Source organism: Anser brachyrhynchus (assembly GCF_964034855.1).
Source record: "Anser brachyrhynchus genome assembly, chromosome: 5".
In the NCBI taxonomy this organism is placed as follows: Eukaryota; Metazoa; Chordata; class Aves; order Anseriformes; family Anatidae; genus Anser; species Anser brachyrhynchus.
Genome location: NC_137699.1, coordinates 26216577 through 26244485, shown reverse-complemented (window position 1 = coordinate 26244485; position 27909 = coordinate 26216577). Strand labels below are relative to the sequence as shown.

General features: G+C 37.8%; 1 long non-coding RNA gene across 2 annotated transcripts; it reads right to left on the bottom strand.

Moving 5' to 3' along the window:
• On the bottom strand, nucleotides 1-27829 carry LOC308195935. 2 transcript variants are annotated; one of them, XR_013951960.1, is made up of 5 exons: nucleotides 27710-27829; nucleotides 26793-26876; nucleotides 8678-8768; nucleotides 1174-3740; nucleotides 1-131 (listed from the first exon to the last, which is right to left on the bottom strand). It is a non-coding gene; the product is annotated as an uncharacterized lncRNA (long non-coding RNA). The 2 variants fall into 2 exon arrangements; XR_013951961.1 differs by lacking the exons at nucleotides 1-131; nucleotides 1174-3740 and adding an exon at nucleotides 22962-23042 and having other exon boundaries at nucleotides 3747-8768.
• Nucleotides 27830-27909: the final 80 nt, after the last annotated feature.

Genomic DNA, 27909 nt, shown 5'->3' with positions numbered 1-27909 from the left:
CTTGAGCACAGGAAACCAAGTAGAAGTAGCTCCACAGCTTGCTGTCCCTGATCTTATATCCTTCTGCACTTCATGTGCTGCACCTACGAAATCCCAGGGTGAGGACCAAGACTGCTTCAAAGGAGAGCCAGCTGAGGGACAGGACAAAAAGATAAGATGCACACAGGAGAGAAAAAAAGGGCTTACAGGGCTTCAGGTGCTGAAAATGATCTTGAGGTCAACCTAACCATCCTGGGCACAGTCAGAATGTTACAGCTCAGCTTCTACCACTAAGTCCTGGGCTGCTAAGTTAAACAGATCTCACAGAGTTGACTGGAAGAGTACTTAATAATTAGAAAAGGGGCTATGAGTTTTTATGACCTCTTTGAATTTAAATGCCATTTTGACAGATTCAGATCAAAATATCTAGGACTTGATGCACAGCAGTAGTTAGCACTAAGAATAATCAATGTAGTCACTAAAGGGCACCCCGCAGAGATCTGGATTTAGAAACCAAGTGTACAGAAAACTGAAATACCCAGAGTGACTGGCACTTTTGGAAACAAAGTGCAGATAAAGATTTAAGGTTTTGAATGCTCTGATTTCATCCATTTAAGGATTTTCTAAACTTTTCGGTGTGGATATGCTAACACTTTTAATTCATTATGATCAGCACTCTTGCTTATTTTTCCTCTTTTTTATTATGATACTAATTAACTTGTAATCAACAGCAACTCCGTTAAAATCCTTGGGGCTTTGTAATATTCTAAGTGGTATAAGATAAAACCAAATGCCATCTAAATGTCTTTATTTACATAGATATACATATATATGATCATACACACATTTATTAGCATTTCAATTTAAGCGAAACAAGATTCAAAAAATATCAGTGAAACACCTGTAGACTTTAGTATTGTATAACTATGTCAGGGGAGCAGATGGGTTTTTATAGAAGACTGATTCTTCAGTTTTATGTCAGATTTTTAAAAGATAAATACAGTAATGTGTTTATATTCTCAGCCATCTAAGCATAATTATGTAGGAGAGCTCTAAGAGAATGTACAGACTATTTATTAACTGCAAATAAATACAGCACAGTAATAATGACACAGTGGCTTTTATCATGTCATGCCTGTGAAGTGCATATCCTTATCTTGTTAGTCTGGTAGAAAGAAATTTTAATGTACTTACATTAAATTTCTGTATAGGTGAGCAGGCTTCCTAAATGATATGCATTAATGTGGAAAGGTGGGAATCTTCCATAGTGCAATCCAGACCACTTAAAATTGGGCAGCAATTTGACTTCTGGCACAGACAGTCTGAATAGCCCCTTAGAATTGCCCTCCTCAGTCATTGACTGTAGAGCACTAATTTAGTCTTCCAAACTGGAGGCCTAAAATTGAGAGCGGGCACATTTTTGCTTTATTGTGGAAGTGTGGGAATAGTTCTGCTAAAATAAATTCAGTACTGCACAAACGTGAATAAAGAAAGCCCCTTCCCTGCGGATCTTATACAGTGCATTTCAAACATTTTGATAGTCTGTACACTGACTTTATATGAAGTTAGCCATTTCCAGTATAGCTCCAATTATTCTTTATCAAATCAGTTAAACATGTACAGTATTATAATAAACAAGATATTCTTGTGCAAGTATCTTTTCATCAACATCACTACATGCATACTTGGGGTGGAGTGGAAATGCAGTTTTATCTATTTTTGAGATGGAGACAAAGTTTTATACACTGTTACAATTACCAATTCTGTATATATTCAAATAAAGCAACTCATGCATTTTACTATTACAGGACCAGAGCTCTAGTTTATTACTATTCTTTTTTTTTCCCTTCTTTAATTAAAAAAAAAAAAAAGATTTTAAAGCCTTATTTTCTAATAAATAACATCCTCTTAACAACAACTTGCAATTTAAATATCTTCTTGTCTTTATTTTTAGCTAACTACCATTGAAATAGTGAGATGAAAAAGATTATCTTTGTTTTGCTGTGTTACTTGCTGAAAATTAAGATATATCAAGTCCTGTCACATACACTTCAGTCAGGTGGGTCCTACCAATTATGCTGTACTTTATACAACGTTGAACAGAAGTCACAAACATTAAAATTTAATGAGGTAAATACAGAGAGATGACAGGGACAGTATAAGGCAGTAAGTCATCACATTTTATTTGTATTTCAGTTTTTCTTTTGAATTATCTAGATACTAACTCAACTGATTTCCTTAAATACAGGTAGGTGTTTACACTGTCCTTGCCTATGTGCCTCTTCAGTAGCATTTCATAATAAATGTTACTTGCTAGAAACTATAAAGCACAGAATAACTGGAAGGAAAACAAATTTCAATACAATCGGGAATCTCATACAAATCTCTTGTCTAGTTGTGTCATTTGATGTATGGGTGTTGTTTCTCTGCACAGAAATTTATTTCTCTTTCATGTTCCCTCAGGGCCAGATTTCAGGACGGGATGGAATTTCCACCCAGCAGCATTTCTCTGAAACCACTGTCAGGTTTTGAATCTCTCCTTTTCTGCTGGTAATGGAATCCCACACTCAGCCAGTCGATACTAATGATTTTACTTGCCTCCAGCACAGCTTATGACTAAGTGAAAAACCCTCTCTTCTACCTCACTACCTCCAACCCTGTTGAACCACAAGTCTAACAAGATAACCAAGTCCTTCTCAGGACTTCTTCTCAGTGGAGCTAATTATGCACAAAGACATAAACACTTCCTTTGAGAGGTAGCAATAAAGTAATCACATCCATTTGTGTGTTCAGGAGCTGTAACTGCAGCACAAGTGTGTGTATCCAAGCTGGCAGTGAGTTACTCCCAACTTTTTTACAATCTAAGGCCTGGAGGAGTAGAAGACGATAAACTTTTTAAAAATCTGGATAAATTCTAATAATTTTTAATGTTATAAATTGCACAACGCCACCCAGTGTTGTCTGAGTATAAAAGACTACTCTCAGAAATGCATTCATTTCAGGTCATGTCAGAGAAATTTCCAATATGAGAGTTCATGTTCTGCAAAATTTTAACCAAGAAGAAAGCTCACCATTATTTTTTTTTTTGTGCGACCCCATTTCTACCCAAGGGATCATTCTATTATGGGTGTCATCCCTCACGTCCATGAGCTTGGAAAGTTTTTCAAGAACTTCTTGAAGTATTGCATTGCACCAAAGATTGAGTTGCTCCTACTGACCAGCAAATTGGGCATTATTGCCCTTACCTAATTCATGTAACCATACTTTGGACTTTTTAGTTAGATAGATTAGTAAATATATATTTTCCTGATTTTTTCCAATTGATTTTCCTTGTAATTTCCCAGAAAGTGTTCCTTAAATGTTTAAGCTGTCTAGTTCCACCTATTTGTGTGTGAGAGCACCATGCAGTGAATGACATACACTCTAAATGCCTTCACTACCTGAAAGACTCCTACATCACTGTAAATACTCTGCAAATCCTTTACTTTGCATACTCTCAAGGGATGCAATGCTGCACATCACAGGTGTGTTGATAGATTTTTTACTCCAATTCTAGACATTTCTTCCAAGTCCAAGAGTCAGTTTGGACAGAAATTTCATCAGTTTTGCTCAATATGGCGTGGCCAACACAGTTGAGGCATCTGTTGCCTACATTGCTTGTCCAACTTTGCTCCTTACCTTTTTACCAAGCTGAAGATGAGATGAAGACATGATCGTCCAACAGGACAAGCAATTCTCTCTATCCAATGATGTAGATGAGTCTTGAAAAGAACAAAGCAGTCTTGCATCTTACCAGTAACATGCCACCCCAACCAAAACCATGAAAATGTTGACAAAATTAATAAGATTCTTTTCTTTGTGCAACCACTGTATTGTGCAAAACATCACTTCTAATGCATCCAATGGGGTGCATATGCTTTCTAGAATAACAAGCATTTAAGCTACTACTGTAAATAACTCATTTCTTTGAGTAAAACAGGAGTTGTTATTCCCCTGGCAAATATGCTAAGCACCTTTAAAACAGTAATACAAAACAGACATCAGAACTAGGAAAAATATACTAGAAACTTACTTCTTTATGTTTTTATTTTTACGCTTTTTGTCATTATATGTTGATTCTTATCTACAGACTCAGTTATTCTTAAACATGGCTCATGACAAAATACAAAATTAAACATGTGGAAATATCTAGGAATAATTTCAAAAAACAATTAAAAATCAATTACAAATCCATTTTTTCCAGCAGTTAAGTGATAATGTATCTAATAGCATTTAAGAGATTAATGCCCTGATTTGCATCCAGTACTCCTGATTACACGTTTCATGAGCCCAATACTTGTATTTGTTCCTCAATTGCAAAGCAATTAATCATAGCTATATATCAACCTATTTTTAATATATCAAGCACATAGTGTATGAGATTAAGAACTAGGTCAAACACTAACAGACGATATGCTACATAGAAAACATCATATACCTGACTAGGTATTCTTCGTAACTGAATTTTCTAAAGAGCCTACAGAAACTAAGTGCCTAATGGGCCCTTTACTTCATTTTGAAATGAGCCCTGTTGTTTACCCTTCACATTATGCTAAGACTGTTTTAGTTAAGAGGAACTGGCATGTCAAATTCTCCCTTACTATACTAGGATACCGTGTGATTGAATAAACTTGTGCGCTTGCTTCCCTGCTAGAGAAAGCATTTCTAAAATCAAGGATGTATGTCTAGGTTCATAAAGACACTTCGCATTTTAAGCCATTTTAAAATTTTCAGTTCTTAAAAACTTGCCACATAGTTTTCAGAGAGGCCATTTTTACGTAAAATAGAGATATAAGGATGGATATAGAAAGATTTAACTAGATTCAATAGAGAAGAATATTGTTTAGCAATAACTTCAAGAAAAAAAAATCAATTAATCCAGTATTAAATGGTTTGAGTTATCAACTGTAAAATGACCTCATTAAAGTGATATGATTAAAAGTGATCATTCTCATATCAACCACTGTTTTGATTTAATAAATATGTTCTCTTATTTACTAAGCCACATGGGGCTTCTAGTATTTTTAATCTAATTCATTAAAATGGTAGACCTGCTCAACTCTTTTTATATATATATTTCAGCTTAAAAAAGGTATTACCTATATTGAATATATGAACAATAAGTTTTTTTTTTTTTTCCAATTAAAAATAATAATTGAATTCAGATAAGTAACAAATGTTCATGCTTTGGTAACTTATACACAACAGCTTTTAACCAAAGCAAAAACACCTCACAGGCAAGTCTCATAAATTTTGAATTTCTACTGCTTTTAAGATATAATCAGTCAGTTTCATTTAATAGCTGAATATTTCTCTTCTCTATATAGCAGTCCCTGACCATTTTGCCATATGTTACAGCTTCCTTTTTAAAAACTCTCTTCTAATGGCCTTTGACATTTCTTTACAGAACTTTTTGTTCTTTTCCTCTCTTCCCATTTTAGTTCCAACACATACTCATGCTGTAAAGGGAAGGTCTACTTAAGATCTCTTCAGAGCCTAAGGATATTTATTCCTGTTTGGGCCAATGCTGAGTAACAGAGCCTCTTTAATCAATCACTGCAAAGCTCAGAAACACTGCTGATTGCATCTGAAACTCTATGCACTTATCTATAGTAATCTCTGAAAATTGCTTCCTTAAAGTTATTACTCCTTTGCACTGCTGCTGAAAGGTACATAGTGGAGGTTGCCTATTGAATAAGTAATTAAATATTGAATGCTGTGCAACTTAGGCTCTTACTAAAATGCGTACTTTTTTCTGTGACAAATATATACATTTTTTTCTTGTGAGGGTGAAAGTAGATCAAAATAGGAATATTTTGTTCTTGTCTTTGTTTTTGACACCATGTAAGAAAGTAATATTCAGGCCTGTGCACTCTCATGCACCCAGCAAGAGATGCACCCAACTGGTTACAAAGTTCACCCAAAAGCCAAACAGAGGTCCACATCCCTGGTCTTTCATGTGAATGCTTGTATATAATATCGGTGCAGAAATCAGAATGCAGATGGTCACCCTAGATAGTAGGACAGAGTGTAAGGCTGATTTTTTAGTTGAAATTTTAAATTACAAGCATTACTTATATGCATAGGTGGCTCCGTTTAAAGTAACCGGTGAATCACGGAGATTACAAAGTAAGGAATTGTTTAGGCATGGACTGAGGAAGAAGGCTGCAGTTTCCCATTAGGCACACATGGCATACCACCTCACAGCAGAAAGGCAATGTAGTTTCTCCCTCCTCCTCTGCTGTGATGTTGTTTCCTTCTCTAAAGAGTGTATCATTTCTTTGTTTATATCACAAAGGACACATTTGTGAATTAAAAGACAGCAATTAAATTACTACTCTGACATGAGAAGGAGAGCATGAGAAAAAAACCTGAACCCAAAGCAACATTTTTAATAGGAAAAAATGTGCATTAGGTGAACCAATGCCTGGGAACTCTTTCAGTAAGGAATGTGCTTTTGTATTCCATACTCAGTGATGGATGCAGCACAGAACTTTACCCCACAACTAGGTTGTTCAATGACTTAAATACACTTCTCAATTGTAGAATTTCTTTACAAAATGTCTAGTCTTACTCATCAGGTGCTATACAAGCAGAAAGGTAGAGTCTATCTGTTAAAGAAATGTGAATTTTCAATGACACTTGCCTTACTGGATATATTTTCCCTTAATAGGAAGGCTTGTCTGCAGTTTTAGATAGAATGAGAGGAAAAGAACTTTTCATCCCATGGATATACTATTTAAAATACAGATGGAATTCCTACACACAAAAGCCTGGATTGAGAACGGGACTTCAGCTTATACTCAGGATTTTAAAAGCACATTTAGAATTCATGTTTCACTATCTACTTGCTTTTACTTTAAGTTCTTCCCCATCTTCATACCAGAAACAAGTGCTTTCTAAAGCATAAACCTAGGCTATAACTGAGCTAAAAACTTCTTGTTGTCACAATGTTGACAGCATACAGTATTTACAATTGAGTTAGGTTAGTTAATTAACTCATTTGAAATCACTGTCATACGTGCCATTTTTGGACTCAATATAAGACCACAGTCGAGTTAGCAAGCGAGCTGGTGAGCAGTATTTAAATAGACAAAATAAAAAAGATCACAGCACTGATTCATCCTTAAGAAGTCATTCCCAGTTTCTGTAATTAAGGTAACTTGAAGTGCTACACTTACTGCTCACTGTTCAACACCAGGTTGAGCCAAACATGGACATTTATGTCTTATGTGATAGTTATGAGAAGCAAATGCAAAAAGGAATATAATTGTTTGATTATAATTAACCCATCTGCTAAAATTTCCAGTTGCTTTTTATAATTTTTTAACTTCACTTTGAAGGAGCAATAGGAAAAGCAGAATGACTCCCTTGGTGAAACTGTATGGCAGGTGAGCTTGATAGAATGACATAACACTCATTAACATACGTTCATTAACATACGTTAATGTTCATAACGTTCCATAACGTTCATTAACATACAAGTTCTAGCTTAAACCCATGACTTCAATAAACATCTGAGAGAAAACACTTCTCAAAGGCACCTGTGCAAGCTGCAGCACCTTAGAGCGTGAGAAAAGTTCAGGTCTGACTGTTCAGGAATTCTGACTAAATAGAAGCTCCTTGCACATGACTGAGAAAGAAAGTTAAAGAAGAAACTGGTAGCTGGTGATAAGATTAATACTCTCTTTTTTGTCAGGTTTTACAAAATCAGTACCTGACAGGCATGAAGATTTCCCAGAAGCACACTTTAAAAATATGTATAATTTCACAGATTTTAATAGCTCTTATATGAGCTATGTCAAAATCAAAGCAGATCATTGAAGGACAGGGTAAAATGGCAGCTTAAACACAATATTCCTGCCTTTTTTTTTTTTTTTAAGTCGGGCGATAAATGCAATGCTTATAGGGTTAACATCTTGTAAGTGATGTTATCCTTGTAAATTTCCACTTTCTCCTGTTTACAAATAGTGTACATCAACTATTTGGGCTGAAATTTTTAATGCCACTGTTTGCCACTGGCTGGATATTTCTGTAAATTTCAGCTGCTTTAATGGAACCATTTCCTAGAGTAAAATTAAAAGAAAATACGTTGTATTGTCTGCGCTTAATGACAATCTCATGGGATCAACCTGTGAACCATACCAGGGGACAAATAATCAGTCATGCCTTGTTAAATTCACCAGGATGATGGTGTGGATTTGCCTGCACTCATTAAAATGTGTTTTGTTTGATATTTTTGCAAAGAATAGTTACTTTTACCATACATTGATTCACAGTTGAATTCTTTTCACCAAGCAGTGGTCACACTTTTCGTGTCCAACACAGACATACACAGAAGTCCTTGTTCTATGATACAGTGGCTTAATGAGCTCTTCAGGTTGCTTACTCCTGCGCTCAGGTGGTAGGGCATGCCCCCCTTCTAGATTAAGCAAGAGCACCACTTCATGAGTCATTCTGTGAACTGGGTGACTTAACTGACTTAGGTTAGAAAGAAAGAAAACATGCACAAATAGGTCAGATCGGTTGAATGACTTGGTTCACAACACGGCCCCACCACCAGCGGCAGTTACAAAGCAGGGGATGTGAGGTGCAGCGCTGGAGTAGTTGGTGCCCAGGCATGGATGGGAAACATTGAAATGCCTCAGACCGGCCTTACCACTGAGGTGCTGCACAGTGGGATTAGAGCCTGGTGGGGTTCTTCTCTAAACCAAAGCTCAGGGGGATAACAACAGTGACGGGCAGAGCACCTAAAAAAGAATGGTATCAATTCAACCATGTTGTACAGTTAAGTATTTTGCATAAGCTGCATATCAGCACCATTTCAGTTTCAACCATTTTAACAGCCACCTTGAGCTAAAACACTGCTTGGATAAACACCTCTACTTGCTAGGGACAGCTCAGGTGAACAGCAATAGGATCTTTTGCTACAGCTTAAGCTAATGTTATAGAACATAACAGAGAATTTTATATTAATTTGTCTCTTCCATACAGTTCCTCAGTCTAAGTATCAATCGGGACACGTACAAAAAAGGCAGCTGTGGTCTGACTTCAGCAGAGCTGAGTTTCCTCAATTAAATTTGGTGATAAGTAGGATTTGAATATATATTTTTAAATACTTGAAAGATCAGATCGTAGGTATCTCAGATTGGATACCCAACATTACCTCATTTATTTGTCTGGGTTTTACTGTCAGTACTTTGGTATTACATGCATACAACATGAACAGTCTTTCTTTCAATCCTTAATAAAATTAAGTAAGTAATAGCAACAGAAATTGCAAAAAGGAAGCTAATTATTCTGTACTCAGTACAGACTGCAATAAGCTGTAAATAATTCACAGAGCAACATGCTGCAGAAAATAGCAAAGTGTTCATAGGACCGTACAACAATCAGACCTAAATTATGCTATGGGTCACAAAACCTAATTTCCTGCAATTGCAGCCAACCACATACTCTAATCTTTTTCCTAATGCTCAAAATTTGTCTTAGAGCTTATTGGATTGCTTGCCCAGAATATGAGAAGCCACAACCCAGCCATCTCTGGATTTCACTCACCATTTTGCCAGAAAACTTCTAATGTTCAATCTGAATTTATTCATGGCCAGATTGTGTCTGTTCTTGTGCTAATATCTTCCTTTCGAACAGATTTTCATATATTCAGCAAAAGGAACAAAGATTTTGTGATAGATTGGAATATAGCATAGAAATGGAGCACCTCATTCCCTAACATTTCTTAGTGTGTGTTGCACTCTGAATTCATCTTCTTGAGCTTGGATGCCGAGGACTATCATAGATGAGGAATCTGCTGCACATCAAATAGTACAACTGCTTTCTGGCACTACTGTAACCAATTTCATCTAGTACACTTGTCTTTTCCGCAGCCATATCATACTGGTGACTCATAAATCACTGTGATCAACCACTCACTGCAGTTGTCCCCACCACAGCTGTTTCCAGTCAGTGAGCTAACAACAGAAGCTCTTAGTCCTGCATTGTATTTGCACTTCATACTATTAAATTTTATCCCTTATACATGATTGCAGTCCCTACAGTCATCCATTTCTTCCCAAACCTTGCAGCTTTCTTCTCTATTAACAATAGACATATTTTTTGCTATTAGCAAATTCAATCACCATACACGTTTCTCTATAGACTAAGCTTATTTATGAAATGATAAAACAAAAATTGTTTAAAGACTCAGCCCTGAAGAGCTCCACCAATCATGCTCTGGTAACAGAGCACTTTCCCTTTCAGTGACACTTGTTATCTTCCTTTTAGCTAGTTTCCTCCGTCACATCATAGTGCTTTTACCAATTAGTGAGCGTTGATTATCATGTGCACTGAAGGTACAGCCATCAGGTAGGAAACCTGCAGAATTAACACGTTCTTATTTAGGTAGACTGTCTAATGATGCATGTTCACCTAGAGACTGAGGTAAGGATGTATATAAATTTAGGGAGTACTTCACAGGTTTAGTGTTCCTTTAACATATTATTTCAATACACAATTTAAAATTAAATAGGAGTGTGACAGACAAAGCTCTGGTCTTAAAGTGATTATGTCACAGGATCCATGAGAATAAATTCTGGAGAAGGCTGCACTAATGGAGGATTGATCGGTCCTGCAATTCTTGCCGTTTTATGAAAGAAAGCATTTCATGCAGGGACAAGCACAGTGCCAAGTGCATAAGCAAGGCTTTAGTTCTAAGACAGAGACATAAAACCACATATTAAAAGCCATATGAAAACATGGGGTAATGCCTTTGTGCTGGTCTTGAAATAAAGATAAAAACCAATTATGGGCAAGCAACAATGTAGACAGAGTGGGCCAATGGGGAAAAAAAGTAAGTCAAGGAAAATTACCCAGTGTGAAACTATTGTATCACACACATACGTCAGAAACAAAAAGTTTAAGGAAATGGAAAAAAAAAGTCATATTTATTAACTAGGGATTATGTACAATACTCAAAATATACTTGAAATATATTTGAATATACTCAAAATGTATTTGAAGGCTTAAAATATCATCCTGTTTTGCATAATTAACTAATGGCAGAAATATGTATTTAATAAAAACCCTACAGATTTGTTCCTTATATAGTTAAAAGTATTTCTAGCAGATACTTTATATGTCAGAGTGATCACATGTCCCCTAGCAACCAGGATGTTACTGAAATTCTACATACAAGTGCATGAGTCATTTTAAGAGGTGTAGTAAGTCTAATCAGGAATGTTTAATGAACGCCAGTAGGCTACAAGCTAGATTTTATAAATGTGCAAAGCTTGGTAAATTAATTTTGTTCATAAATGTACTGATAAGAAAGGATAAATCTCCATGTATTTTTTTTTGAATCAGAGTGATATATTCTATTTTGTTATTTCCCTTATTTATTATCTGAAGCTTTTTATACAGCAAGTTCATTTATCTCTGTTGTAAGGATTTATTCTAAAAATACATTATATCTATCTTATCCTGCCCAGAACCTGAAAAAGACTCCTCTACTCCACATAAAACTGTGTCGGTGCAAATGTCATTTATCTAAGTTACAGAAACTGTCAAGGAAGGCATATGCCTTCCAAAGACACTTTATTTGGTTTTATTGCTGTTTGTTTGTTTAATCTTCTGTTTTTAAATGTCTTCCTTGACACCAGTTTCTTGATGCTTTTGGTCTGATCTTTAATATATAAGGAATTACCCGATCTTGCAAACCAGTGTTCTATAGTTATTGCACAAAATTTGCACAATGTGCTGCTTTACAGTTCATCACAACTCACTAAACAAACAAAAAACCCCAACAAGTGGGATTAGAATTAAGCTTCAAAGTAAAATTTCTTTCCACCTAGGGAATCTAAATAGATCCTGATTTGTGACAGTACTGTTGCATTCTTTACAAGGTTGAATTCCAACTACTTTTGTGTTTTTTTCCTAAGCTGCAGTCTGAGTATAAAAAATCCTATTACAAAGTCTACAAAAACACATTATAGAAATATCTGCTTAAGCAAAAAGTAAAAACTTATTTTTTTTTCTCTTTACATCTTGCTTGAAATACCCAATGTATTATATAAACACAAAGTTCCAGGTTGAAATGAAAGAGCATTGATGCATTGTTCAATGACAGTTCTCACATTCCTAGCACAGACAACGTATTTGCTTTTCCGTACTATTCCAACCTCTATTCATCAGCTTAACTGTACTCATCACTACTGTTTCAGGCTGATTTGCATAGGTGTTGGTATTTTTTAAGTATTCTGCTAATTGATGCCCCGAGTAATAAGCATATCTTGCTGTCAAAGTTTTTTCTTAAAGTTCCTTCTATGGATCTAGAACAAATTCTGATTAGTTATCAAAGAGGTAGAAAAATTAATCAGAAGTTTCTGAGTATTGGAAATTCCTAGAATAGTGCATGAAAGTGAAGTAGGCCTTTGTAAATACACTGTGTGTGAAGAAGGAGATCTAAAAGTAGCTGGGGGGAGGAGGTGGCTTTGCCAATACAAAACTTGGTACTGATTTAATACAAACTGAGAGTGGTAGACGTCCAAGCCAACTAAGCTCAAGTTTCACTGACTGTTCCTCAAAATTTGCACACGATTGGGGGGGATCATCGTTATATTAGTTCAAAGCACAGCACATAATTTTCATGCCCAATGAGACCATCCCAGTTACAGTTAAGCCACAGACGGCTTTTTAACAACGTAGAACGCTTATTTATAGCCATTAAACTTAATCCATCATTCAGTACAGACTAACTGTACTGAAAGGAAAGCAGAAGTAAACAGCATGTCAGGTGGGCAGCGTGAATGAAAACCTGTCACTGTTTCTCAAGCAACTGAACCCAGGGTGTGGTGTAGGCTTACTATCTTATTGCAGAGCCCCTCCCTTGGGCTGTTTACAGTAAGGTGCAGCGCAAGCCAGACTTTTATAACTCCTTTTAACTCACTTAAAAATCTCTACTACAGCTGTCTGCACTTGCACCACCAGCGACATCAAAACTAGACATAATTTCTCAATGTTGTTTTCATTCTCCATTTAGAAAAAGGAGAAGTAGTAAGCAAGAGCATCATTCACTCACAGGATTCTCACATTTTCTAAACAGCTGAAGAAATGGCTGCTTAACAGAAGGATCCTTAAGAAGAGTGGTTAAGAGTAGAAGCAACTACTAACTTGGACTCGTTCTTCATAAGGAACAATTTATTATTTGCTTGTTTGTTTGTTTCCTGCTTTTAAATGATGCCGAAAAAGATTTCCCAGTTTAAAATCGTACACAAAGTCAATGAACAAATTTCCTTTGATCTGCAGGCAGATTTCAAAAATCTAGCTGTGACCAGCTCTCTTCTCTGGTGTACTGGTTACTGAAGTCCTCAGATGTTGTGTCTGTTCTGGTTATTCATATAGCAATCAACTAGAGAGATGCAGCACTGCACATTTGAATTGATTTTCAGTCTCTCATGGGCAGCAGCAGGCTAAGCACCTTAAGGCATGAAGAAAGCGCTTGCTCCTGCCTGACCAAACTTTGTCTAAGCAGGCAAAAGGGGAAATGGGAGAGGAGAATATGTCCAAAATTACACAAGTGACTAATAGCAAACAATGAAATCAACATTAACTGTGTTTAAGTCCAAGAGGCAGTGTGGCTCATGCTGCATTTTACCTGTAGAATTTGCAGGGGAGACCAAACACTAAATCTGTTCACTTATTAGAATCTATTTGGCATGTTGCACAATTTTGACTTCTTTATTTTTGCCTTTTGTTTTCAGTCTTGTTCCCTAAGGAAATGAAACTTCTGCAATCACAGTGGGTGTGTATGGGTACATGCACATGAGTTCAAGTAGTAAATTTTGAACCTGCTGGCAAACTTTATCAAAATTTGACACAGAGTAGTGGTCTCAAACGTAATGTAATTCGTACATAAACTGCGAAAACAGGGAGACAATTGTAAATGCCAGCCCACAGCCTGGGAGCAAATATCATTAGATCCTTGAAAATTTATGTGGTAGAAATAATATTACTTTCATTTAGATATTAACAGAACGATGCACAGATCCCTTCAGCTAGGTTTTCAAGTTTTCCTCTGCATTAAGAAATGTATTAATAAAAAACCCAAGAACAAAACAATCTCATGAAACAATGCAACAGCAGTAACGGGGGCTTAAAGGAAGACAAAAAAAATGACATTATTTGTAATGAAATAATGAACTAGAATAACTGCACATGAATAGATGACGTGGATTTCTCCCTTCAACTTGTGCGTATCATGTTTTTAGGAAAAGCCTTCAAGACCATTCAAATTTCTTCTGTGCTTCAGAGGGTGAAACTGTGGTAGGAGAAAGCTCTGGAACACAAAGTGCAAGGCTGACTACCTGTCAGCTCCAGATACTGTATTCAAAGGGGGAAGGAAGGAAGAGAGACGAAATCTGGGGCGAAGCTGTGTTCATGACTCAGAATATTTATGTTAGGGATGTCAGATGTTATAATTAGGCTGGGCTTAGGGATTGTCATTACGAAAATGTCAGTGTAAGCAAGGCCTCATTAAGGCTCAGGGAGGGCAAAGACTCAACTTCTCATGTTAGAATATGAAATTTGAGCATCTGCCTCGTATTGGAACTTGTTTTGCTACCCACAAGCGCTGCTGTTCTCCTTAGCTGGTGAGTCCCCTGCCAACAGGACGTGAAGGAAGCTGGAGAGGGGACACATGTGCTTCATTTGAGTCCTGCTGAGCAGGTCAGAAGTTTTTCTTCTCTTTTTTGAGACAAGGGTTTCAGTAGAATTTAGCTTTCCACCCTCACATATGTGAGCAGCCTTCAAAGCACGTAATTTCCATTGTGTCACACACATTCACTCAGCATATGCATAAAATTGTAGCAGAGAAGCTGAAACTCTAAGATCTTTTTATATGGGCTGGGCTAGGGAATGTATTTATGCTGGTTGCTATAGTAATGAACACAGATGATGATTGCACAATCACTGCAATTACACATTTATAGAGAGTGGTAGTTTCAGACAAGAGTAATACAACTGCAATGCAAGGAAGTGATGTAATCAGGGAAAGATGAACACATAGGTCAATAGCATGCTTAAGACATGTTTATTAAATTATGATGAAATATTTGAGAGGAAGGCTGGCTTCTGGTTAAGATTTTTGACATCTAAATTCAGTGTTTTGCTATTCAGCAGCTTTCTTTTTTGACCTTGAGTGTGTGTCTCCCAGTTTAGATCCACCGAAACATGGTGTTGACTAGAAGTTAAGAGCAATAACAAGCAAGTTTAGGTGCTTGGCCGAGGAGCCAGAACTGAGAACCTTAAGTTACTCATTTACAACAGGCTGCATTCTGAGCTGGGAGCAGCTTAATGTAGGTAAATAACTCCTACTGAGATACCGTATCTTCAATTACTTCATATGAGGTACATACACAGTCTTTGCTGAAAGAAGGCACTTCTTTCACTTGAGGCTTGGAATCTCTCCATGGATAGCTTCTTGAGACTTTCCTTTCAAAGGGCAGAGAAGGCAGCACTTTTCTTAATATATTTGTAATGCATTTAAATTCAATGCCTAACATGCCACAGCACTCTCCTAGGGTATGAGATGCCTTGGTTCAATTCCTTTCACTGTCCATGGAAATTCAAATCTTAGCTCCCACATCTCAGCGGAAAAAATGTCTTAAATGGCAGGCTACAGGATATTTAAAAGGAAAGGGTACTCTCACTCTCTCCTATTCAATAATTAAAGAACCACTGAACCACAGAGACTACAAAAACAACAACCATGAACACGGCCAAGTACCAAAACACTTTATTGGGAAAGGGAGAAATTGAGTTCCATTTCTGTTAACATAGTGCTTGGATCAAGTTTTTCAGGTAACAACATAGCCAGAGGATCAAACAGCCTATGGATTTTGATGAGGCTTAGATGCAACAGCGTTGCTGAGTGCTTACAAACCCATCTCGGAACAGAGCTTTAGATGCTACCAGGGTGAGGAAGCAGCTATGCCAGGGTATTAAGAATTTTAAATTGGATCTAAAGAGTTTGAAATACAAAACACTCTGTGGACTGAGATGTCCATTAGTACAATGATGATGTTGGTAGTTTCCTACCTGCCCCAGGTCCTTTGGGATTACCCACATTAAAGCTGTGAGAAAATCAGAAATTATCATCCCGTAAACAAGTGAGAGAAAGATGCAACTGACATTTATTTAACTAAGTTTAAAAGCTTCAACTTAAAAGACTACTTTATGCACTTTTTGCAAGTATCAACAAATTAAAAGGATTAAGCTTGCAAAAGGCATAGTATTTAATCAGTCAAAAAGTAGCAGAAGGATTTTGTATAGTGGGACTTGTTTGTTATTTTTCAAAATATAGTCCATAAGCTAATTGTGTTGGAATAATTGTCTTGTTAAACAATTTGTGAGTGCCAAAAAGACATATGAAATAAAAAGAAAATAATAAGGGAAAAGACAGTATTTTCACAACAGATTAAGTGAAATTAAAAATAAAATTAAAACAAACAAACAGAAAACACCATGTTCTGGTAAATGGCAGAAAAATGAAAGACAAAAGGCCCATGTTTGAAATAGGCTTGTTAGATAGCTGGGGTGATCTCCTGAATCTCCTCTTATCCCCAAAATTAACAAAAACACTGAGATGAAATTTCAGGAAACAGGAGGATCAGGTAAATGGTATAAGCAGTTTTGAGGGATGCATGCAATGCTTGAAAAAGTGGCTGCATATTAAGTTGAACTGCACAGATATAAATATGGCAGTCAAAGTAAAACATGAAAAGAAAAAAATAAACCAAGTGCTCCTTTCAGTCCCATGTGTTATACCTAAGTATGTTCTGTAATCTGCACAGCTCATATGGAACAACTTCCTATTTAACCATGTCAAACATATTCATATTGCATCTTTGTATCTCGGCATTATCACCGCAATTATCAGCAGAGCGCAGTGCTGAAAATCTGTATGAAAATGAAATGGTTTAGCACATCTACATACGCATGACTTCCATCGGTCCTGACAATGTTGTAAAGTCACCACGGTACGTGAATGCTTCCCACTGATGGGTCAAACTGAAGCCTTAGTAACCACTGCGTAAATACAGGAGTTCCTCAGACAAATCAGAAAAGCTATTCTGATCTACACCCACGTAAAAGAGGAATCAGGTTCTGAATTTCAATCAGCGATTACTCCTACATGGTGCTGATGTCTATTTTTTGCTATCTATCCTGCAAAAAAGCTGAGGGATCTACAGACTAGAAAACTTATTTTGTTTTAGTCTGAACTGTTTTTTCATTGCCACAACCACAGACTGAGACAAAAGCACTTAAACAGCCTTCCTGTCTGTACACAGTTTGCACCTTGTAAAATAGTGATTTGAATATTGGTAGAATCTGACACGTCCACTTAAGCACAATTTTCCTTCATTTTTGTCATTTCCCTCTACCGTAGAAAAGAGCATTAAACTTTTTTTTGTCCCCATTTTTAAATAATACTCTAAAACTGATGCAATTAGCACTAAGAATAATAATGTATGGCATGTTCTTAAAAGTGATGCAAAACAATCTACATTAAAAATACCAGTTCAGTTAGTTACTCTGACTTGTTATTTACACAATTTACTGACAATGTTTTTCCCCCCTTCCCCTTTGGTTTTCTGACTTTTTAAAGATAGATACCACTAACTTTAAACTCAATTTTTAAAACATGCCTGTATTTGACAAGGAAATGGCACAAATCATTTTTTTAACCTGTGAGTCACCCTGAACAAGCATTAGCAACCTTTGCCTTCAAAATTCTGAAGTAATGAAATAGGACAGGTAGATGTGAGAAGAGAAAACCCACCTAAGCAACCACTTTTAGACAGTGATAGAATCCCTACCTTTCACTACCAGATTATTTTCAGGTTGTCGTAAGACTTCGTTGTTCATGTTCCTACCACAGGATTTTAAAAACTTTCAAAGGTACTATAGAAAGGCACTATTAACTCTTTTTTTACAAAAGCATTGAAAGGACAAAATAAAAAGTTGCAGACTAGCAATTTCCAAAACCCCTTCCAGCTGAGTCTACAAAAAGCCTTGGATACTTTACCTAACCCTCTTGTAACCTGACTGGCAGAAATCTTAGAACAAGACGTGTGCAGCATATCTTGATAACTGTGCAATTGTACATTGCTTTCTAGGTTGGATGTTCAAAGAGACACCAATAATTAGAGTCTAAGTTCCTGAAGCTAACAATGTACTTGGGCTAGGTCTTCATAAGAACCCCTTATATTGCTCCTAGAAAGTAAGGACTTATTTTAAACCAGTTTAATTTTCTGCATATGACTAAGCCTCTCCCTGCCTATAATTTTAAAATAAGAGTGGGTTTAAATGTGTTTGCTGAACTGGTGCCTAAATACTTTCAAATCATACAACTATTGATATGGTATTGAGTATTGTTTTTGGTATATGTTTGCAATTACATACTGTTCGGTATTGCTTCAGCTACTGTCCCTGATTAAAACTGAAGCCAGCAACTGATAATGTTTCTAATCCAGAAAGCGGCAGCAATGCTTGGCCATATTGCTATTCTGAGCGGTCCTTTAAAACAGGAAACATTACATGTTGCTTTAAAGCAGGGAAGGTGAGGAGAGACAAAACTGAGAGGAGAAGGAAAAGGTCTTAGGAGATCAGAAAAATACTTGCATGATTTTAGGTCTAGGTAGTTGACAATTTGCCTGTATTCATTTTACATCTAGCCACAATAGACCACAAATGGAGGTGGGCCATTATCTCTGAGCTTACTCAAAATTTTCCTTACTGCATTCATCTGCCTGATTCTGTTCCCAACCTAATTTATTGCCAAGTTTCTTTTCAGTCCAGCAAACTGAGGAACAAGTCATACATTCCCTTCATAAGAACATGACAGGCAAATGGAGTCCTGGAAAGATTAATCTTTCCCTTTACGTATACACATGGCTGGTAAGCTTACCATGTTCAGCCCACAGGTAAGACACTGCCATGGCAGGGGGGTTGGATCTTTAAGGTCCCTTCCAACATGACCCATTCTATGATTCTTTTCTTTTAAATAACATTCAACTTACATTAATTCTTGTATTAATAGCAACAGAAGACAGAAAGCCCTTGGCTGCCACTACCACTAGCTGCAGCCACCCTGCCTTTGTTCGCAGCCCTGTTGTGCTTCCTACTGATCCTCCAGCACCAGGAGCTCCAAGGGTGGCTGGAATGGGTTTGAGGGACACTGTTCCTCCTCTCCTGTCCTCTCACCTCCTCCCTTCCCCAGTTGACTCACATACTGAGCACACTGAGAGGAGAGAGATGGGCAAGCAAAACCAGGTTAGAAGGGAAAAGAGCATTTCCCCTAATGCAATACAAAAGGAAAGAAAGTCCCCTGAGAGAGGAGGAGTCTGGACCTTATCTATGTGGTGTATCATGTCCACCTACGTTTTCAGCACTTAATCCAGTGTTCAGTTCAAATCAGCACCACCTTGTACTTCAGGGTGAAATCCCCTTGGAAAACTTTTCTGCCCTGCAGATGAGATCAGTCAGAAAAGGCAGCAAAGAGAAATACCACTCCCTACACACCCACATCCTGTGAAACCCCTGTGATTACTCCTTATTTCTCCTCATCTTTCACTCTTGTTTCTTCACACAATCCCTACCTCTTACTTTTGTCACTGCTAATAAAGAAGGCAAAATCATTAAGACTGGCCTGCAAGCCTGCAGCAGCAAAATTAAATTTTGCACTGTTTGCAAATTTTGAAGCAGCTCTCTCTGATGGAAATCATGTATCTACATTTCTTTCCAGCTCAAAGGATCACTGTAATTTTAGTTGCTATTTGCTAAACAGATTTTTAAAGTAAATACTACATTGAACTATAAATATATTAAAATAAAAATACGCTTCACAAAGCCTGATTTTCATCCTGTCAAACTTTCGAAGATACTGTCAGATCCACAACAATTTATCTGTGAAACCACTTTAAAAAGGTTAAAACAATACACTTGTATATTTCTAGTGAATGGTGTCTTGCCTCTTGCTGCTGACCAAGAAATATCCTGTAAAGGAAGTAGCTAATCACTGTCTCCTTGGAAAATGTTTACAAAGGAACATTGGGGATGATGTTATCTGCGTCCTGTTTAAGCAGCTGTTTTGTTCTCTTAAAGCAGATGGTAAACGAAGAAGAGGCATTCTCGGTAGCACTGTTACGCTTTTCCTTTCTGTACCTTGAGTCTCGCTGTTTCTGGACATTATTTGGTTCAAGGTTTTTCACTTTTTCTTCCCATATTTTACTTGCATGCATTTCAAGAAAAAAGATGTTGCAGTATTTTTAGTGTTTTGTTTGTTTTCTTTTTTGGGGGGGTGGCATTTTTTTCCAGTTCTTACCAAAATCAATTCAGAAATTGTATGCACACATAAGCATCCTGGTGACCTGAATCAAAACTGATAAAATATGTTACTTCTGAAAGACAATAAAGGTAAGCGCTATGGACTGCTGTAAGACATAAAGTAGAAGTTATGACGACACTGCTCTTGGACTCACTTACAGTAAATACAAGCTTCGTATTTCCTTGATGCCAGAATTAAACCTACTTTTGGTTTTGGTGATGCAGAACAGACTGCAGTTAGCAATATCATTACCTCTCACTCTATATTGCAATATCATCATATCTCAAAGACAACCCCACTTTGTGCTACTTCTGAAACAGCTGGGCGTTGATGCAAGGTAGTCAAATCTTCTAGGCAGATGACCAGTGCTGACTGTATTTCAGCATTCTTCTAAATAGGAAAACAAAATCTTTACTCAATAGAAAGGCCAAGATATTACTTGTAGGACTGAGCCTCAAACAAAAATCAAAGTGTGCTCCTACTCAGAATGCCACCAGCTAATTGCATTTTCTAACTTACTAGACTTGATGTCTTCCTATATTATCAACACATATGTTCATTGCTCTCCTTGATGTCTTCCTATATTATCAACACATATGTTCATTGCTCTCCTTGCTGGAACAAGTCATTTTACTCCATTATCTGAAGTCTTCCAAATTAAAACCAAAAACACCTAAGTTTCAATCGTTTAGTTATATATAGCTGAAAGTGCAAGACTTGTCCACCAGCTACTTGCAAATTATCTGCATGAACAACTAATGATAAATCACATTTATCTCAGCCATCAGACCATGTTTTTACTTGTACAGTCCTCCTTCCTTAATGGTCACATGTCATCCAACTTCTGGAGCCAAAGCCGTTGAAAATAAGGAAGCATACTGATGAGAGTTATTTGCCCTTATTACATATCCACACTATGATCCGAATGAAGCAGAGGTGCTAGGATGGAAATTGTACCTTGCTTTATAGTTAAAGGCAACAGACATCCATACACGCAATGACACAAATCAATCTCTCTCCTCATGTTGGATTAAACAGTTCTCCAATGGGCATCTCTACGTGGTAACACTGTCATAACCACAATGGCTTTCAGACATAAGCAAGACAAGGTCTGTAGGTAGGGATAATGCCTTTTATTAGGCCAAGTAGTATAATAAAGGATAAAGTAGACAGATTTCCAGATATTGCTATTTCTTAGCTTTAATAAAGCTTTCAACACTGTTTCCCACAATATTGTTGTATTCAATTTGGGACACTGAGGTCTGGATGGGTGGACAACTAGATGGGTAAAAAGCCATTTGAATGGTTAGGCTCAGAGGGTACAGGTTGTACGCTAACAAGTCTGGCAGTGAGTAGCACAGTGGTCTATCCTGGGACCTGCCCTTTTTAACACTGTCCTCAACAGTCCAAGAGTGCACTCACTCTTGTCAAACTTGCAAGCAGCATCAAACCAGGAGGACAAGCCAGTGTGCTTGAGGGCAGGACTGCCGCCCAGAGAGACCTAGACAGAGTAGAGGAATGCACTGACAAGAACTTTTACAAAACTCATCAAGGACAAAGGCAGAATCCTGCACCTCAAGGTGTCCAAGAGGACTCACACCAAACATGTAATTACCAATTATCAATGTAATTACAGATTGACAATGCTTCTGAGAAGCTTATTGAGAAGGAACCAGTCTCTTCACACCAGTGCATGGCAGGAGTATGAGAAAAACTGAACCAAGAGTAGATCTAATTTGGTGTAAGGAAAAATCTTTTTTTTAAAAAAAAACAAAAGCAAAACATTAGAATAGTCAAACATTGCAACACATTATCCACAGAGACTGTGCAGTGTTCAGATTTCCAGGCTTTCAAGACTCAACTGAATAAAGCCCTTCACAACCAAGTCTGGTGCCACAGCTGATCATGCGTTGGGCAGGAGATTGGAATACAGACTACCTGAGTTCCCTTCCAAACTCTTTCATTTCATGATTCTGTGATTCTCTGCGGAAACTCTCTTCAAGTCTACCCCAAACCTTGCCTTCCTCCAGCTGTGCTAGTTGGTCTGATAGAAAATGCTGCCTTTACCTACAAACTGTCTTGCCTATAATTTCCAAGACTCAAAACCACAGACGTTCCATCATGTGGCATGCTCACACCCACATGGATCATTACTAGGACTGGAATCATTCAATCCATCCCACGGACCTGTGGCACCTGAACTGACAAAATGACTCACGGTAGCTGTAATGATCAGCCTGAGTGTTCACTGAGGGTGGTGGTGAATTCATGGCTGGCTAATACCTATGAAATGCTCTGACAGAATCCCAAGCCAGCAAGATCCCAGTACTCCATGTTCTGTTCTATGTTCTGCAAAGAAGTGTTTGCTAGTAGTTTGAGATCCATCTGACAATTCTCCTAAGCTTCTTTTGATTTTACATGAATTTCTGTCTTGTCTCTTTTCCATCTTGTTTAATGTCATTTACTTTAAATGCCAAACCCCAAGAGATCTTTTAAAACTGTGTTATATTTGCCTTAAAGAAGCCTTTTGTATGCCATAGTCCTGTTAACAGGAATCACTTACCCTTTCCTGATCACAGAATGGCCGAGGTTGGAAGGGACCTCTGGAGATCATCTAGTCCAGCCCCCTGCCAAGCAGGATCACCTAAAACACATTGCACAGGATAGCATCCAGGTGTGTTTTGAATATCTCCAGAGAAGGAGACTCCACAACCTCTCTGGGCAACCTGTTCCAGTGTTCTGTCACCTTCACAGTAAAGAAGTGCTCCCTCATACTCAGCCAGAATTTCCCATGCTTCAGTTTGTGCCCATGGCCTCTCGTCCTGTTGCTGGGCAGAACTGAAAAGAGACTGGCTCCATCCTCTCGACACCCCCCCCTCAGATATTTATACACATCGATGAGGTCTCCCCTCAGTTTTCTCTTTTCCAGGCTAAACAAGCCCAGCTCTCTCAGCCTGTCCTCGTACGACAGGTGCTCCAGTCCTCTAAGCATGACACTCACAGGCAGGTGGTTCGTTAGTTACTTGGATATGGATAGTGGCTGCATATGCTGAGAGAACAGGACAGAAAAGGTTGCCATCGTTCTAGTGTTTTTTGTTGTTTTGTTTTGTTTTCACCCCAGTAGATCTAATTTCTAGAAAACAATGTAATCCAGAGCATAGGTTTTGTTTTGGGGTAACTCTGAGAAAACATCAGCCACAAGAAATTACTGAAATCATTAGTAGGTTTTGTTTTGGAGTAACTCTGAAAAAACATCAGCCATAAGAAATTACTGAAATCATCAGTTCTTATCAAAGAAATCTGCTGAATCTTCAGGAGTTATACAATGTATATAGTAATCAGACACAAATTTAAGAGTAATGAAACTAAGCCAGTGCTCCTTTATTTGCCCTTTGAAGGAACGCAGAATTTACTTGAAGAAGCATTTTAAAAACAGTTTGGTTCTGGTTTTCAAATTGTTTCAGAAAGCCTACATGCTTTCTGAATATATTCCTATTTGCTGATCTGGGATACTAAATCATTCAAAGACATTTTAAAGCGCCTTATCATACAGAAATCTGCAGCAGTATGGGATTTTACTATGTAAAAGTGAAATGATGTAGACATAACTCAGCCATAGAACAGAATATTTGTTTGATGTTTCTTATGAGCAGTGTGTGTTTGCAAGCCTAAAAAAAAAAAAAAATCAAGTCCAATTTAAGTAAGACTGGGCTCTATTAAACTGCTGTAGTCAGTTGCTTATGCTATTACCCCACAGGTATTTTCACGAAAAGCAAGCCTCGCATTAGATAATTACTTTTACTATCTTTAAAAAAGCACAAGAGGCTTCCTTGAAAACATGAAGGATTCAGAAGATTTTACACACAAACTATCTTATGTGAGAGAGATACCACAGACCTAAACATAGTGTCTACTCAGGCATGGTAATTCCTAGCTTTTTCCTATGCACTGTGATCATTTTAAATGCCTGTTGCACATACACATTCTGGCATTCAGCTTTGCCTCAGATGAGTGAAGTACCATACTGGACCTTAAGCATGAATAATACAGAATCTTTATTTTAAAACCTGCTGCTATAACAGAAAAAATGAATTTCCAGTAACAGAATGCTAGGGGACTAGTTTATCATTCACGCTAATATCAAAGACTTTCATCTTTTTCAGCATTTGTTCACCTAGAAGATACAAGAATATTTTCTGTATGAGAACTTCAATAAAACATACACCATTAAGCATGGGATGGGTGTACAACACTGTTTTATACAATTTTACACATTTTTCACTGACCTTCCTCCCTCTTATGCTCAAAGGTACACAGATAAAGGAAAATCATTTGTATTTAGTTTGTCATACATCTTCAATGCTAAAAGCACTACTACCTGTATATTTTCAAGCTCTCCAAAGACACATGAACAATCAGTTCATTTGTATTGACTTTCTTTGAGTTAAATCCTCACAGTGATGCTTTCCTCAAGGCTGACTACTGGATGTTGAAGGGTTTGACAGAAGCAGCCTTTACAGCAGAAACCTCAGTATAGATTGGATATACAGACCTATTAGTAGCACAGCTACTGATTTTTTAAGATGTCTTACGTACCATGTATACAAATCTAGGGTCCTTAAGCACAGGCAGCAACTACTGGGTGCTTAGTTCCTTCTTTTCTCGCAGAAAACGTGGGGGCTTCACAGGTACCTTACTGACAACCCAAAGCACTCAAATAAGATTAGTCCAATCTTTTTCAACCTGACTTAAAAATCAACTTAAAAAAATAAAAAACAATTTATATTCCTCTTAATTTGCTATCTACTCTCTGAATTCTACAGTTTCATATTTTCAGGTCCCATTCCACAATCACGAGTAGGAGTTTTATTGCCTCCTCCTTATAAAAGCTATAGCTGTCCAAAACATTGCCCCAGAACATGCACCACCAAAGGAAGATACTGCTATTGCGATGCATGTGCTAAAGACACAAAAACTAACCCTGCTACAGGTCACATTGCTTCAGAAAGTGGACATTCCATCTCCGGCCCCTTTAGCAAAGCTGCACCAGGAGAAAAATAGCCAAGGGAATTACTATTGTCTAATAACCTCAACAGGGTTATTGGATGAAAACACTGCAACTTTTATAAAAAGAGAAATACCAAAGTCTAGATAATCCTGATGAAAAGTTATGACCCAGGCTTGGAACAAGACACTGGAAATACTCTATTAGCTACAACTGAAGTCAGCGTTCATGCTAAGGCAAACTGTTCTAACAGCTATAACTTTAAGTTATAATAGGGAAGCACATTCAGATGGTGTCTTCATTACAGCTGCTATTTGTATCAGCTTATCACACAGGATAGCCACACCTTTGGCATATCACAACTCAGATAAAAGAAGGTTTTTTTGTTTTTCTCCTTTTTTTTTTCTTTTTTCTTTTTTCACATGCAATTGGTAGCAGGCCATAACTGAAGAGAACTAGTGATTCTGATTACTACTTGTTTGCATAACATATGTTAATCCAGCAGTAGCTCTTCGTAGCTTCCATGTGCTGTCCTTCTTTCCAATTGTATTAGCAATCTTTTCTCCTTCTCTGGAATTGCTTTCCACACTAGATTGTCTAGCTTGCCTTCCTGATGTTGTCTCCTAACCCCACCACTCAACAGGGTCCTCTGTCAGTTCAGGGAACCACCTCATTCATTATCCCACGAGAACACCTAAGAGCCTTTCCACTCATGCTGTGATTTCACAATGATCTAAGTAAAACTGATCTAAGTGAATGCTATTGGAAAAACGTGTGGTCTTGCTCTTTTACCATTAATTGGTTGTGGCAGCACTTGAGCTAATATGAGTGGGTGGGGAAATGAAAGAATTGATATGGCAGAACATGCATCGTTTTTAGTTGGGGTGGGTTTTTTTCCTTGATTAATTTTTGCATGCAACTCATTGTGTGCTTGCAGAGCTCTACTAGTTGGCCCATTCCTAAAAGCGGGAATGTGGACCCAGGAAAGAGGGGAAATTAAATGAGCTTAAAGTCAATATGAAAGAATAGCTTCAGAAAATTATTTTTACTCCGCTTTGAGGGCAAGCTAGGTTTGTGAACTCACACTAACTTGAAGGGGAAAAGGTGTATCTTTAAGTACAGCAGAACTTCAAAGATCTGACTTACTCTGAGGCAGAAAGTAGTTCACTCAGTTCCAATGGTAAAATTTAATACGTGAGTTTTAATTGCTGCAAGATATTCCAGAGATCGGAACACAACAGTATAAAATTTCTGAATCAGAAGTGTTCCCAGGAGCAATATGGCCCATCCTAAACATAATAGTCTTCTTGCAACTCTGTTAGCATGGCTCCGTAAGTTTTATTGTAAAGCAATCATCTATTGATAGAAACTCTCAGAAAAGAGAATTACCTTCCCCTTCCACAGAGCAGGTCTCTGATCTTCTGAGGACACAAAACAGGTGTGAATGTACTTTACAGCAGGAAACCGTTTCACCTGGAAAACATTACATTGATGGGTCAGTATGTCAGGCTGTTACACAGGTGTGTAAGTTACAATTGTATTTTTGTACGAGATTGTGTAAGATTTGCTGATGGTTACCTTCTGACAACAAAGCTGGACAGTGTTCTTTCTCTCAACCCCCAATTAATGTGTGTGTGTATACACATGCACACAAACTTCTCAAGAAAACTACAGTTAAAGAAAAAGCAAAGATAGGTGGGATGGGCTCGTCTGAAGTAGAATTAGGCCAGGATATTGGCTTAACGACATAGATGCTACAGAGAATATCACAGATGACATGACTAGTGGTCTTGCATATATATTAATGCATTTGTGTTTCATAAGCCACAGTGATCTTCAAGCTGGGAATGAGCTCAGTATCACTCAGCAGAATGGCACCTGCTCAATCACTAACGTGATTTCCAGTTGCATGCAGGGCTTTGCCTTTCACCTGCAGGTCTTGTGCACAGCCTGGCAGGTTTGTACAACTCACGGTGATAGTGGCAGTTCACCTGAGAAAATGCCCAAGAGTGGCATCCTTTGTGAATTTGATCATCTTGGAGACGCAAAGAGGAATGTGCCCTGGTTGTTGGTAGCAAATTATTCAGAATTTCCGAAGATTACCGTTTAAAGAAACAGTTTAAAAACTCTGTGGATCTCAGTGTGAGGTACAACGGCATATGATGCCCAAGTAGCCTTCTGTAACATAAACTGAGCTCTCAAAGTGATGGAGCCTAAGCGACCTGTGACTTTTGTACGGCTCAGACGGTCGTACTTCTCAACGCAAGCCCATTTAGTCAAACTGCGCTGCGTGCAACGAGCCTGACCTTTCAGATTTCCTGCCCGGCCGTTTCTTCTCAGAAGCGAAGGAGTTTCTTTCTCTTTTCTATCAGTGGCCAGAACGGGACAGTCAGCAGTGCGGGCGCCTGGCGGACATCACATCTCACCCGGCGGGGCGGCGTGAGGTGGCAGCCAACAGGGGCTGCACAAAGGCGCCTCAGCCTCCACTTCCAGCCGCCGGCACCGC